This window comes from Triticum urartu, chromosome 7A, assembly GCF_056163025.1.
Source record: "Triticum urartu cultivar PI428250 chromosome 7A, HENAU_Tu73, whole genome shotgun sequence".
NCBI lineage: Eukaryota > Viridiplantae > Streptophyta > Magnoliopsida > Poales > Poaceae > Triticum > Triticum urartu.
In genome coordinates, this window is record NC_141879.1 from 433,957,425 (window position 1) to 433,972,950 (window position 15,526).

Below are 15,526 nucleotides of genomic sequence, written 5' to 3' on the forward strand. Positions count from 1 at the left end.
TACTTATTCCTATTCTCTCTTATTTTATAAGGTTTACATGAAGAGGGTGAATGCCGACAACTGGAATTCTAGACTGGAAAAGGAGCAAATCTGAGAAACCTATTCTTCACAACTCCAAAAGGCTTGAAAATTTACAGAGAATCATTTTGGAATATATAAAAAATATTGGGTGGAGAAAGCACCAGAGGGGATGATACGTCCATTTCACATCATGTTTTCTTACTACTATTTATGATGTTTTTATGCATAATAATGCATTTTGGAGGAATTCTAATGCCTTTTCTCTCATAATATGCAAGGTATACACAAAGAGGGAGAATTTCGACAGCTGGAAATCTGGACATGGAAAAGCTACGTCGGGCTACCTATTCTGCATAACTCCAAACAAGTTGAAACTTCATGGAGGATTTTTATGGAATATATGAAGAATATTCACTACTGCAGGATGCTGCTAACGCGATACTACAATCAGAGACACTTCGAGAAACTGTGTGCGATGCAATAATCGCAAACGGTGCTATATGAAAACCATCAGAAATGTATAAAACGTTTGAGATGACGGATGCATAAAACACGGTTCAGGTTTTAGTTTTGTGTGCGATGAAGGGCATACGGTTCAGTTCAATTAACTGTTTGCGATGAGGAGGAACAAAAGAAATGGGCAGCCAGATAAAGGCATGTGCGATATACCGCATATGGTTCACTCGCATGAACTGTTTGTGATTAGGAAACACAAAAGAAATGGTCAACCAGATCAAGGTGTGCGTGATTGAGGGCATACGCTTCAGAAGGATTAACTGTTTGCGATTAGGAAGAAAACAGAAACGGGTCAGCCAGATCAAAGTGTCTGTGATTGATGGCATAGACTTCACATGGATGAACTGTTTGCGATTAGCCACAACAAACTAAAACAGTTAGATAGATCAATGTGTGTGCGCTAGACGGGCACACACCTTCTAATTAAAAGAACTGCGCGCGATGGTGCTGACATTGCCTATTGCAGTGCACCCTATGGTGCAAACGCCACGTATGCGGCCGAGAAGGCGTATGTGCCCACGTTACGCCTTCCGGGAATAGTGTCGCACTTATAATCATCAGTAAATTTTGAGCATGCGTCCCATCACATTCCAAATTGCAAACCTGTTCACACCGATCAAAACCTAAACGGTTTCCCACTTAGGAGCGTATTACTACACGGTTATAAATACTACTACTCCAAGAAGACTACACATTCCTCCTCAACTCCTCATCCACAAAAATTCAAAAACAAACAAGTCATTCATCATTGTTCCCTTGCGGCAGCCATGGCCGACGTGAGTTCTGGGTCGAGAGATTGCCACCAGGGAGAGGCAAGCCTGGAAGCGCGAGCACGACAGAGGTCCCACCTCGCCGCGAAAGCAGCCAACATGTCTCGTCGCATAGCCGTAGCAGCAGAGAGGTCCCGCCGCGCCGCCGAAGCAGCACGGAGGACCCGCCGTGCCGTCGATGCAGCAGACTGGTCCGGCCTCGCCGCGGAAGCAGAAGAGATGTCCCACCGTGACGCGAATGCAGCAGAGATGTCCTCCCACGCCTCGGTGGCCTGGGAAATTGCCTCCCGGGTAGGCGAGGACTCTTACAGGCGCATGCATGCCCTCGTCCTTAGGCAGATGGATCAGATCTCCAGGTGGGCAAGGTTGCAGGATGAACTAAAAGCCTCGTTTGAACAGTCTACCGACGTCATCCGGCAACTAAATGAGAGCAATGCGAAGCTCTGGGCCGAGCACGACCTGTTGAGGGCGAAGATCATCGGAAGTGCGGAGCAGCAGGAGCAGACCACTGCCTTGTTGAAGAGGACCAGCGTCATCGTCGAGAAACTTATGGATGAGAATGCCATGCTATGCATCGAGCGCAGAAGGCTGGTGGAGGAATCCGTGGATGCTCTCAACCAGCATCTTGAGGACAAAAAAGAGCTCGTCACCACCCGCCGCGGAGACTAGATCCTGCTGTGGCTTCCTTCTTCTTTTGCCCTTGTGTATATCGGGCGTTGCCGCATGTGGCTTTTTTCAATTATGTTTATAAATATGTTAGACAATTATTATCCAATGTCACCATCCTTATATTCATCAAGCTTGCTATAAGTCGCAGTCGAAGCTATATAGGTCCATCGGATCTTACATCAAGATCCATGAAGAACTTTCTTTTCAGATTTTCATTTTTCTCTCTAAAATCTCAGTCCAGTGAGACATATAGCCACGCCGTAGAACAGGTGCTCGGGCGCCATTAATAGAGACGTTGGGAGGGAGGTGCGTGGTGGGTAGTGGTCAAAAGGGCTCTCCTCTCGATGAGCACGCGCAGGGGTCTGATCGCACGCCTCCCGTACTCAAATAGCTATCCCGCACGGCACCTCCTAGCCAATAAAAGAAGGGGATGCATGTCCGCACGTAATTGGTAAGTTGAACGCCCATGGTTTCAATAATACTTGCATTTCCAATTTGTCACGTGACAGCACTTGTTCCAAAATGACTTTGTTGATTGTTAATGTGTGTGCCTTCCCAAATCGAAGAGAAAAATTACCACAGCATGTTGGCGCCATGTCATGAGACCATGCCAAGTTTCATGATTTTCAGGCATGTTTTGGCATTACAGGAATTAAAAAAACCAAGTTTCTCAATCTTCCCGGCCGAGCCACGACGCCCAGATGTTTGAATTTCACTCCCATCTCTTGCATGGGACCTAAAATCACCCAAGGACATACATGTGATTTTTCAAACAACTTGGGTGCACTAGAGCATGTGCTTGTAGTTCAAATTTGAATTATGCACATTAAATGCCCAAAAACTCAATTAATGTATAAAAAAGGTCGAACGAACCCGAAATAATTCCAAAATTTAGCACGGTACTTCTATTTGGTCTAATCTGGCTGTGTAAAAAAATTAAGGCGGGAAAAGGCAGTGTGTACGTATGTTGTTTCGCACACGGAGGTGCACGTTCCCTCTTGGAACCACGAGCCTTCTTGAGGGAAGCTCCAGTTTCCAACAAGCTTACACCAAAGCTTGTCCCAATTCGGCCAAGAAAACTACCGCAACATGTTGGTGCCATGTCATGACAACATGCCAAGTTTCATGGCTTTCAGGTGTGTTTTGGAATTACAGGAATTAAAAAACCAAATTTCTCAATCTTCCCGGCCGAGCCACGACGCCCAGATGTTTGAATTTCACTCCCATCTCTTGCATGGGACCTAGAAATCACCCAAGGACACACATGTGATTTTTCAAACAACTTGGGTGCACTAGAGCATGTGCTTGTAGTTCAAATTTGAATTATGCACATTAAATGCCCAAAAACTCAATTAATGTATAAAAAAGGTCGAACGAACCCGAAATAATTCCAAAATTTAGCACGGTACTTCTATTTGGTCTAATCTGGCTGTGTAAAAAAATTAAGGCGGGAATAGGCAGTGTGTACGTATGTTGTTTCGCACACGGAGGTGCACGTTCCCTCTCGGAACCACGTGCCTTCTTGAGGGAAGCTCCAGTTTCCAAGAAGCTTACACCAAAGCTTGTCCCAATTTGGCCAAAAAAACTACTGCAGCATGTTGGTGCCATGTCATGACACCATGCCAATTTCATGATTTTCAGGCGTGTTCTGGAATTACAGGAATTAAAAAACCAAGTTTCTCAATCTTTCCGGCCGAGCCACGACGCCTAGATGTTTGAATTTCACTCCCATCTCTTGCATGGGACCTAGAAATTCACCCAAGGACACACATGTGATTTTTCAAACAACTTTGGTGCACTGGAGCATGTGCTTGTAGTTCAAATCTGAATTAGGCACATTAAATGCCCAGAAACTAAATGAATGTACAAAAAAGCGGAACGAGCCTGGAATAATTCAAAAATTTAGCATGGTACTTCTATTTGGTCTAATCTGGCTGTGTAAATAAAATTAAGGCGGGAGAAGGCAGTGTACGTATGTTGTTTCGCACACGGAGGTGACACGTTCCCCCTCGGAACCACGAGCCTTCTTGAGGGAAGCTCCGATTTGCAAGAAGCTTACACCAAACCTTGTCCCAATTCGGCCAAAAAAATTACAGCAGAATGTTGGTGCCATGTCATGACACCATGCCAAGTTTCATGATTTTCAGCCGTGTTTTGGAATTACAGGAATTAAAAAACCAAGTTTCTCAATATTTCCGGCCGAGCCACGACGCCCAGATGTTTGAATTTTACTCCCATCTCTTGCATGGGACCTAGAAATTCACCCAAGGACACACAAGTTATTTTTCAAACAACTTTGGTGCACTGGAGCATGTGCTTGTAGTTCAAATTTGAATTAGGCACATTAAATTCCCATAAATTAAATTAATGTACAAAAAAGCTAAACGAGCCCGGAATAATCCCAAAATTTAGCACGGTACTTCTATTTGGTCTAATCTGGATGTGTAAAAAAAATAAGGCGGGAGAGTGCAGTGTACGTATGTCATTTCGCACACGGAGCTGACACGTTCCCTCTCGGAACCACGAGCCTTCTTGAGGGAAGCTCCGGTTTGCCAGAAGCTTACACCAAAGCTTGTCCCAATTCGGCCAAAAAAATTACCGCAGCATGTTGGTGCCATGTCATGACACCATGCCAAGTTTAATGATTTTCAGGCGTGTTTTGGAATTACAGGAATTAGAAAACCAAGTTTCTCAATCTTTTCGGCCGAGCCACGACGCCCAGATGTTTGAATTTCACTCCCGTCTCTTACATGGGACCTAGAAATTCACCCAAGGACACACATGTGATTTTTCACACAACTTTGGTGCACTAGAGCATGTGCTTGTATTTCAAATTTGAATTATGCACATTAATTTCCCAAAAAATCAATTAATGTATAAAAAGGCGAAACGAGCATGGAATAATTCCAAAATTTAGCACGGTACATCTATTTGGTCTAATCTGGCTGTGTAAAAAAATTAAGGCGGGAGAACGCAGTGTACGTATGTCGTTTCGCACAAGGAGGTGACACGTTCCCTCTCAGAACCATGAGCCATCTTGAGGGAAGCTCCGGTTTGCAAGAAGCTTACACCAAAGTTTTTCCCAATTCGGCCAAAAAAACTACCACAACATGTTGGTGCCATGTCATGACACCATGCTAAGTTTCATCATTTTCAGGCATGTTTTGGAATTACTGGAATTAAAAAACCAAGTTTCTCAATCTTTCCGGCCGAGCCACGACGCCTAGATGTTTGAATTTCACTCCCATCTCATGCATGGGACCTAGAAATTCACCAAGGACACACATTTGATTTTTCAAACAAGTTTGGTGCATTGGAGCATGTTCTTGTAGTTCAAATTTGAATTATGCACATTAAATGCCCAGAAACTAAATTAATGTACAAAAAACAAAATGAGCCCGGAATAATTCCAAAATTTAGCACGGTACTTCTATTTCGTCTAATCTGGCTGTGGAAATGAATTAAGGTGGGATAAGGCAGTGTACGTATGTCGTTTCGCACACGGAGGTGACACGTTCCCTATCGGAACCCCGAGACTTCTTGAGGGAAGCTCCGGTTTCCAAGAAGCTCACACCAAAGCTTGTCCCAATTCGGCCAGAAATATTACCGCAGCATGTTGGTGCCATGTCATCACACCGTGCCAAGTTTCATAATTTTTAGGCGTGTTTTGGAATTACAGGAATTAAAACACCAAGTTTCTCAATCTTTCCGGTCGAGCCACGACTCCCAGATGTTTGAATTTCACTCCCATCTCTTGAATGGGACCCAGTAATTCACCCAAGGACAGACATGTGATTTTTCAAACAACTTTGGTGCACTGGAGTATGCTTGTAGTTCAAATTTGAATTATGCACATTAAATGCCAAGAAACTTAATTAATGTATAATAAAGGCGAAACGAGCACGAATAATTCCAAAATTTAGCACGGTACTTCTATTTGGTCTAATCTAGATGTGTAAAAAATTTAAGGTGGGAGAAGGCAGTGTACGTATGTCGTTTCGGACACAGAGGTGACACATTCCCTTTCGGAACCACGAGTCTTCTCGACGGAAGCTCTGGTTTTCAAGAAGCTTACACCAAAGCTTGTCCCAATTCGGCCCAAAAAATTACCGTAGGATGTTGGTGCCATGTCATGACACCATGCCAAGTTTCATGATTTTCAGGCGTGTTTTGGTATTACGGGAATTAAAAAACCAAGTTTCTCAATCTTTCCGACCGAGCCACGACTCCTAGATGTTTGAATTTCACTCCCAATTCTTGCATGGGACCTAGAAATTCACCTAAGGACACACATGTGAGTTTTCAAACAATTTGGTGCACGGCAGCATGTGCTTGTAGTTCAAATTTGAATTATGCACATTAATTTCCCAGAAACTCAATTAATGTATAAAAAAGGCGAAACGAGCATGGAATAATTCCAAAATTTAGCACGGTACATCTATTTGGTCTAATCTGGCTGTGTAAAAAAATTAAGGCGGGAGAACGCAGTGTACGTATGTCGTTTCGCACAAGGAGGTGACACGTTCCCTCTCAGAACCATGAGCCATCTTGAGGGAAGCTCCGGTTTGCAAGAAGCTTACACCAAAGTTTGTCCCAATTCGGCCAAAAAAACTACCACAACATGTTGGTGCCATGTCATGACACCATGCTAAGTTTCATCATTTTCAGGCATGTTTTGGAATTACTGGAATTAAAAAACCAAGTTTCTCAATCTTTCCGGCCGAGCCACGACGCCTAGATGTTTGAATTTCACTCCCATCTCATGCATGGGACCTAGAAATTCACCCAAGGACACACATTTGATTTTTCAAACAACTTTGGTGCACTGGAGCATGTTCTTGTAGTTCAAATTTGAATTATGCACATTAAATGCCCAGAAACTAAATTAATGTACAAAAAACGAAATGAGCCCGGAATAATTCGAAAATTTAGCACGGTACTTCTATTTCGTCTAATCTGGCTGTGGAAAAGAATTAAGGTGGGATAAGGCAGTGTACGTATGTCGTTTCGCACACGGAGGTGACACGTTCCCTATCGGAACCCCGAGCCTTCTTGATGGAAGCTCCGGTTTCCATGAAGCTCACACCAAAGCTTGTCCCAATTCGGCCAGAAATATTACCGCAGCATGTTGGTGCCATGTCATCACACCGTGCCAAGTTTCATAATTTTCAGGCGTGTTTTGGAATTACAGGAATTAAAACACCAAGTTTCTCAATCTTTCCGATCGAGCCACGACTCCCAGATGTTTGAATTTCACTCCCATCTCTTGAATGGGACCCAGTAATTCACCCAAGGACACACATGTGATTTTTCAAACAACTTTGGTGCACTGGAGTATGCTTGTAGTTCAAATTTGAATTATGCACATTAAATGCCAAGAAACTTAATTAATGTATAATAAAGGCGAAACGGGCACGAATAATTCCAAAATTTAGCATGGTACTTCTATTTGGTCTAATCTAGATGTGTAAAAAATTTAAGGTGGGAGAAGGCAGTGTACGTATGTCGTTTCGGACACAGAGGTGACACATTCCCTTTCGGAACCACGAGTCTTCTTGAGGGAAGCTCTGGTTTTCAAGAAGCTTACACCAAAGCTTGTCCCAATTCAGCCCAAAAAATTACCGCAGGATGTTGGTGCCATGTCATGACACCATGCCAAGTTTCATGATTGTCAGGCATGTTTTGGTATTACGGGAATTAAAAAACCAAGTTTCTCAATCTTTCCGGCCGAGCCACGACTCCTAGATGTTTGAATTTCACTCCCAATTCTTGCATGGGACCTATAAATTCACCTAAGGACACACATGTGAGTTTTCAAACAATTTGGTGCACGGCAGCATGTGCTTGTAGTTCAAATTTGAATTATGCACATTAAATGCCCAGAAACTAAATTAATGTATAAAAGAGGTGAAACGAGCATGGAATAATTCCAAAATTTAGCACGGTACTTCTATTTGGTCTAATCTGGCTGTGTAAAAATATTAAGGAGGGGGAAGGCAGTGTATGTATGTCGTTTCGCACACGGAGGTGACACGTTCCCTCTCGGAACCACGAGCCTTCTTGAGGGAAGCTCCGGTTTACAAGGAGCTTTCACCAAAGCTTGTCCCAATTCGGCCAAAAAATTACCGTAGCATGTTCGTGCCATGTCATGACACCACGCCAAGTTTCATGATTTTCAGGCGTGTTTTGGAATTAGAGGAATTAAAAAACCAAGTTTCTTAATCTTTCCGGCCGAGCCATGACACTCAGATGTTTGAATTTCACTCCCATCTCTTGCATGGGACTTAGAAATTCACCCAAGGACACACATGTGATTTTTCAAACAACTTTGGTGCACTGGAGCATGTGCTTTTAGTTCAAATTTGAATTATGCACATTAAATGCCTAGAAACTCAATTAATGTATTAAAAGGCGAAATAAGCCCGTAATAATTCCAAAATTTAGCACGGTACTTTATTTGGTCTAATGTGGCTATGTAAAAAATTAAGGAGGGAGAAGGCAGTGTACGTATGCCGTTTCACACACGGAGGTGACATGTTCCCTCTCGGAACCACGACCTTCCTTAGGGAAGCTCCGGTTTGCAAGAAGTGTACACCAAAGCTTGTCCCAATTCGGCCAAAAAAATTAGCGCAGCATGTTCGTGCCATGTCATGACACCATGCCAAGTTTCATGATTTCTAGGCGTGTTTTGGAATTACAAGAATTAAAAAACAAAGTTTCTCAATCTTTCCGGCCGAGCCACGACGCCCAGATGTTTGAATTTCAGTCTCATCTCTTGCTTGGGACCTAGAAATTCAGCCAAGGACACACATGTGATTTTACAAACAACTTTGGTGCACTGGAGCCTGTGCTTATAGTTCAAATTTGAATTCTGCACATTAAATGCCCAGAAACTCAATTAATGTATAAAAAGGCCAAACAAACCTGGAATAATTCCAAAATTTAGCACGGTACATCTATTTGGTATAATCTAGCTGTGTAAAAAATTAAGGCAGGAGAAGGCAGTGTACGTATGTCATTTCGCACATGGATCTGACACATTCCCTCTCGGAACCACGAGCCTTCTTGAGAGAAGCTCCAGTTTGCCAGAAGCCTACACCAAAGCTTGTCCAAATTCGGCCAAAAAAATTACCGCAACATGTTGGTGCCATGTCATTAGACCATGCCAACTTTCATGATTTTTAGGCATGTTTTGGAATTACAGGAATTGAAAAACCAAGTTTCTCAATCTTTGCGGCTGAGCCATGATGCCCACATGTTTGAATTTCACTCCCATCTAGTCCATGGAACCTAGAAATTCACCCAAGGACACACATGTGATTTTTCAAACAACTTTGGTGCACTGGAGCATGTGCTTGTAGCTCAAATTTGAATTATGCACATTAAATGACCAGAAACTCAATTAATGTATAAAAAGGCCAAATGAACCCGGAATAATTCCAAAATTTAGCACGATACTTCTATTTGGTTTAATCTGGCTATGTAAAATATTAAGGCGGGAAAAGGGGTGTACGTATGGCATTTCGCACACGGAGGTGACACGTTCCCTCTCGAAACCATGAGCCATCTTGAGGGAAGCTCTGGTTTTCAAGAAGCTTACAACAAAACTTGTCCCAATTCGTCCAAAAAATTACCGCAGCATGTTGGTGCAATGTCATGACACCATGCCAAGTTTCATGATTTTCAGGCGTGTTTTGGAATTACAGGAATAAAAAAACAAAGTTTCTCAATCTTTCCGGCCGAGCCACGATGCCTAGATGTTTGAATTTCACTCCCATCTCTTGCATGGGACCTAGAAATTCAACCAAGGACACACATGTGATTTTTCCAACAACTTTGGTGCACTGGAGCATGTGCTTTTAGTTCAAATTTTAATTATGCACATTAAATGCCCAGAAACACAATTAATGTATAAAAAGGCGAAACGAGCCAGGAATAATTCCAAAATTTAGCATGTTACTTCTGTTTGGTCTAACCTAGCTATGTAAAAAAAATTAAGGCGGGAGAAGGCAGTGTACGTATGTCGTTTCGCACATGGAGGTGACACGTTCCCTCTCGGAACCACGAGCCTTCTTGATGGATGCTCGGTTTGCAAGAAGCTTACACAAAAGCTTGTCCCAATTTGGCCCAAAAAATTACCATAGCATGTTGATGTCATGTCATGACACCATGCCAAGTTTCATGATTTTCAGGCGTGTTTTGGAATTATAGGATTTGAAAAACCAAGTTTCTCAATCTTTCCAGCTGAGCCACGACGCCCAGATGTTTGAATTTCATTCCCATCTCTTGCATGGGACCTAGAAATTCACCCAAGGACACACATGTGATTTTTCAAACAACTTTGGTGCACTGGAGCATGTTCTTGTAATTCAAATTGAAATTATGCACATTAAATGACCATAAACTCAATTAATGTATAAAAAGGCGAAATGAGCCCGAAATAATTCCAAAATTTAGCATGGTACTTCTATTTGGTCTAATCTGGATGTGTAAAAAAATTAAGGCGGGGAAAGGCAGTGTACGTATGTCGTTTCGCACACGGAGGTGGCACGTTCCCTCTCGGAACCACGAGCCTTCTTGAGGGAAGCTCCTGTTTGCAAGAAACTTACACCAAAGCTTGTCCCAATTCGGCCAAAAAAATTACGGCAGCATGTTCATGCCATGTCATGACACCATGCCAAGTTTCATGATTTTTAGGCTTGTTTTGGGATTATCGGAATTAAAAACCAAGTTTCTCAATCTTTTCGGCCGAGCCACGACGCCTAGATGTTTGAATTTCACTCACATCTCTTGCATGGGACCTATAAATTCACCCAAGGACACACATGTCCTTTTTTAAACAATTTTGGTGCACTGGAGCCTTTGCTTGTAGTTCAAATTTTAATTATGCACATTAAATGTCCATAAACTCAATTAATGTATAAAAAGGCGAAATGAGCCCGGAATAATTCCAAAATTTAGAACGGTACTTCTATTTGCTCTAATCTGGCTGTGTAAAAAAATTAAGGCGGAGAAGGCAGTGTACGTATGTCGTTTCGCACACGGAGGTGACACGTTCCCTCTCGGAACCATGAGCCTTCTTGAGGGAAGCTCCGGTTTGCAAGAAACATACACCAAAGCTTGTCCCAATTCAGCCAAAAAAATTACCGCAACATGTTCGTGCCATGTCATGACACCATGCCAAGTTTCATGATTTTTAGGCGTGTTTTGGGATTATAGGAATTAAAAAACCAAGTTTCTCAATCTTTTCGGCCGAGCCACGAGGCCCAGATATTTGAATTTCACTCCCATATCTTGCATGGGACCTACAAATTCACCCAAGGACACACATGTGATTTTTCAAACAATTTTGGTGCATTGGAGCCTGTGCTTGTAGTTCAAATTTGAATTATGCATATTAAATGCCCAGAAACTCAATTAATGTATAAAAAAGGCCAAACGAACCCGAAATAATTCCAAAATTTAGCACGCTACTTCTATTTGGTCTAATCTGACAATGTAAAAAAATTAAGCGGAAGAAGGCAGTGTACATATGTCGTTTCGCACACGGAGGTGACACGTTCCCTCTCGGAACCACGAGCCTTCTTGAGGGAATCTCTGGTTTGTAAGAAGCCTACACCACAGCTTGTCCCAATTCGGCCAAAAACATTACCGCAACATGTTGGTGCCATGTCATGAGACCATGCCAAGTTTCATGATTTTCAGGCGTGTTTTCGAATTATAGGAATTAAAAAACCAAGTTTCTCAATCTTTCCAGCCAAGCCATGACGCCCAGATGTTTGAATTTCACTCCCATCTCTTGCATGGGACCTAGAAATTAACCCAAGGGCACACATGTGATTTTTCAAACAACTTTGGTGCACTGGAGCATGTGCTTATAGTTCAAATTTGAATTACGCACATTAAATGCTCAGAAACTCAATTAATGTTTAAAAAAGTCCAAACGAAACTAGAATAATTCCAAAATTTAGCACGGTACTTCTATTTGGTCTAATCTGGCAATGTTAAAAAATTAAGGCGGGAAAAGGCAGTGTACGCATGTCGTTTTGCACACGGAGGTGACACGTTCCCTCTCAGAACCATGAGGCTTCTTGAGGTAAACTCCGGTTTGCAAGAAGCTTACACTAAAGTTTGTCCCAATTTGGCCCAAAAAATTACGGTGGCATGTTCGTGCCATGTCATGACACCATGCCAAGTTTCATGATTCCCAGGCGTGTTTTGGAATTACAGGAATTAAAAAAACCAAGTTTCTCAATCTTTCCGGCCGAGCCACGACACCCAGATGTTTGAATTTCACTCCCATCTCTTGCATGGGACCTAGAAATTCACCCAAGGACACACATGCGATTTTTCAAACAATTTTGGTGCATTGGAGCATGTGCTTGTAGTTCAAATTTGAATTATGCACATTAAATGCCCAAAAATTAAATTAGTATACAAAAAAGCGAAACGTGCCCGGAAAAATTCCAAAATTTAGCACAGTACTTCTATTTGGTCTAATCTGGCCGTGTAAAGAAATTAAGGCGGGAGAAGGCAGTGTACGTATGTCGTTTCACACGCGGAGGTGACACGTTCCCTCTCGGAACCACGAGCCTTCTTGAGGGAAGCCCCGTTTTGGAGGAAGCTTACACCAAAGCTTGTCCCAATATGGCCAAAAAAATTACCGCAACATGTTGGTGCCATGTCATGACACCATGCCAAGTTTCATGATTATCAGGCGTGTTTTGGATTACAGGAATTGAATACCCAAGTTTCTCAATCTTTCCGGCCGAGCCACGACGCCTAGATGTTTGAATTTCACTCCCATCTCTTGCATGGGACCTAGAAATTCACCCAAGGACACTCATGTGATATTTCAAACAACTTTGGTGCAATGGAGAAAGTTCTTGTTGTTCAAATTTGAATTATGCACATTAAATGCCCAAAAACTCAATTCATGTTTAAAAAAGTCCAAACGAACCAGAATAACTTCAAAATTTAGCACGGTACTTCTATTTGGTCTAATCTGGCAATGTTAAAAAATTAAGGGGGGAAAAGGCGGTGTACGCAAGTCGTTTTGCACACAGAGGTGACACGTTCCCTCTCAGAACCACGAGCCTTCTTGAGGTAAGCTCCGGTTTGCAAGAAGCTTACACCAAAGCTTGTCCCAATTCAGCCAAGAAAACTACCGCAGCATGTTGGTGTCATGTCATGACAACATGCCAAGTTTCATGATTTTCAGGCGTGTTTTGGAATTATAGGAATTAAAAAACCAAGTTTCTCAATCTTTCCGGCCGAGCCACGACACCCAGATGTTTGAATTTCACTCCCATCTCTTGCATGGGACCTAGAAATTCACCCAAGGACACACATGTGATTTTTCAAACAACTTTGGTGGACTGGAGCATGTGCTTGTAGTTCAAATTTCAATTATGCACATTAAATGCCCAGAAACTAAACTAATGTTCAAAAAAGCGAAACGAGCCCGGAATTGTTCCAAAATTTATCACAGTACTTCTATTCGGTCTAATTTGGCTGTGTAAAAAAATTAAGGCAGGAGAAGGTAGTGTACGTATGTCGTTTCGCACACGGAGGTTAGAAGTTCCCTCTCGGAACCACGAGCCTTCTTGAGGGAAACTCCAGTTTGGAAGAAGCTTACACCAAAGCTTGTCCCAATACGGCCAAAAAATTACCACAGCATGTTGGTGTCATGTCATGATACCATGCCAAGTTTCATGATTATTAGGCGTGTTTTGGAATTAGTGGAATTAAAAACCCAAGTTTCTCAATATTTCCGGCCGAGCCATGACGCCCAGATGTTTGAGTTTCATTTCCATCTTTTTCATGTGCCCTAGAAATTCACCCAAGGACACACATGTGATATTTCAAACAACTTTGGTGCAATGGAGAATGTGCTTGTAGTTCAAATTTGAATTATGCACATTGAATGCCCAGAAACTAAATTAATATAAAGAAAAGTGAAACGACCCGGGAATAATTCCAAAATTGTAGCATAGTACTTCTATTTGGTCTAATCTGGCCGTGTAAAAAAATTAAGGCGGGAGAAGGTAGTGTACGTATGTCGTTTCGCACATGGAGGTGACACGTTCCCTCTCGGAACCATGAGCCTTCTTGAGGGAAGCTCCGGTTTGCAAGAAACTTACACCAAAGCTTGTCCCAATTCGGCCAAAAAAATTACCGCAACATGTTCGTGCCATGTCATGAAACCATGCCAAGTTTCATGATTTTTAGGCGTGTTTTGGGATTATAGGAATTAAAAAACCAAGTTTCTCAATCTTTTTGGCCCAGCCACGACGCCCAGATGTTTGAATTTCACTCCCATCTCTTGCATGGGACCTAGAAATTCACCCAAGGACACACATGTGATTTTTCAAACAATTTTGGTGCACTGGAGCATGTGCTTGTAGTTCAAATTTGAATTATGCACATTGAATGCCCAGAAACTAAATTAATATACAAAAAAGTGAAACGACCCCGGAATAATTCCAAAATTTAGCATAGTACTTCTATTTGGTCTAATCTGGCCGTGTAAAAAAATTAAGGCGGGAGAAGGCAGTGTACGTATGTCGTTTAACACACGGAGGTGACACGTTCCCTCTCGGAACCACGAGCCTTCTTGAGGGAAGCCCCGTTTTGGAAGAAGCTTACACCAAAGCTAGTCCCAATACGGCCAAAAAAATTACCGCAGCATGTTGGTGCCATGTCATGACACCATGCCAAGTTTCATGATTATCAGGCGTGATTTGGAATTACAGGAATTAAAAACCCAAGTTTCTCAATATTTTCGGCCGAGCCATGATGCCCAGATGTTTGAATTTCAGTCCCATCTTTTTCATGTGCCCTAGAAATTCACCCAAGGACACACATGTGATATTTCAAACAACTTTGGTGCAATGGAGAATGTGCTTGTAGTTCAAATTTGAATTATGCACATTGAATGCCCAGAAACTAAATTAATATACAAAAAAGTGAAACGACCCCGGAATAATTCCAAAATTGTAGCATAGTACTTCTATTTGGTCTAATCTGGCCGTGTAAAAAAATTAAGGCGGGAGAAGGCAGTGTACGTATGTCGTTTCACACACGGAGCCATGACCCAATTTTGGTGCACTGGAGCATCTGCTTGTAGTTCAAATTTGACTTATGCACATTGAATGCCCAGAAACTAAATTAATATACAAAAAAGTGAAACAACACCGGAATAATTCCAAAATTTAGCATAGTACTTCTATTTGGTCTAATCTGGCCGTGTAAAAAAATTAAGGCGGGAGAAGGCAGCGTACGTATGTCGTTTCACACACGGAGGTGACATGTTCCCTCTCGGAACCACGAGCCTTCTTGAGGGAAGCCCCGTTTTGAAAGAAGCTTACACCAAAGCTTGTCCCAATACGGCCAAAAAAATTACCGCAGCATGTTGGTGCCATGTCATGACACCATGCCAAATTTCATGATTATCAGGCGTGTTTTGGAATTACAGGAATTAAAAACCCAAGTTTCTCAATATTTCCGGCCGAGCCATGACGCCCAGATGTTTGAATTTCAGTCCCATC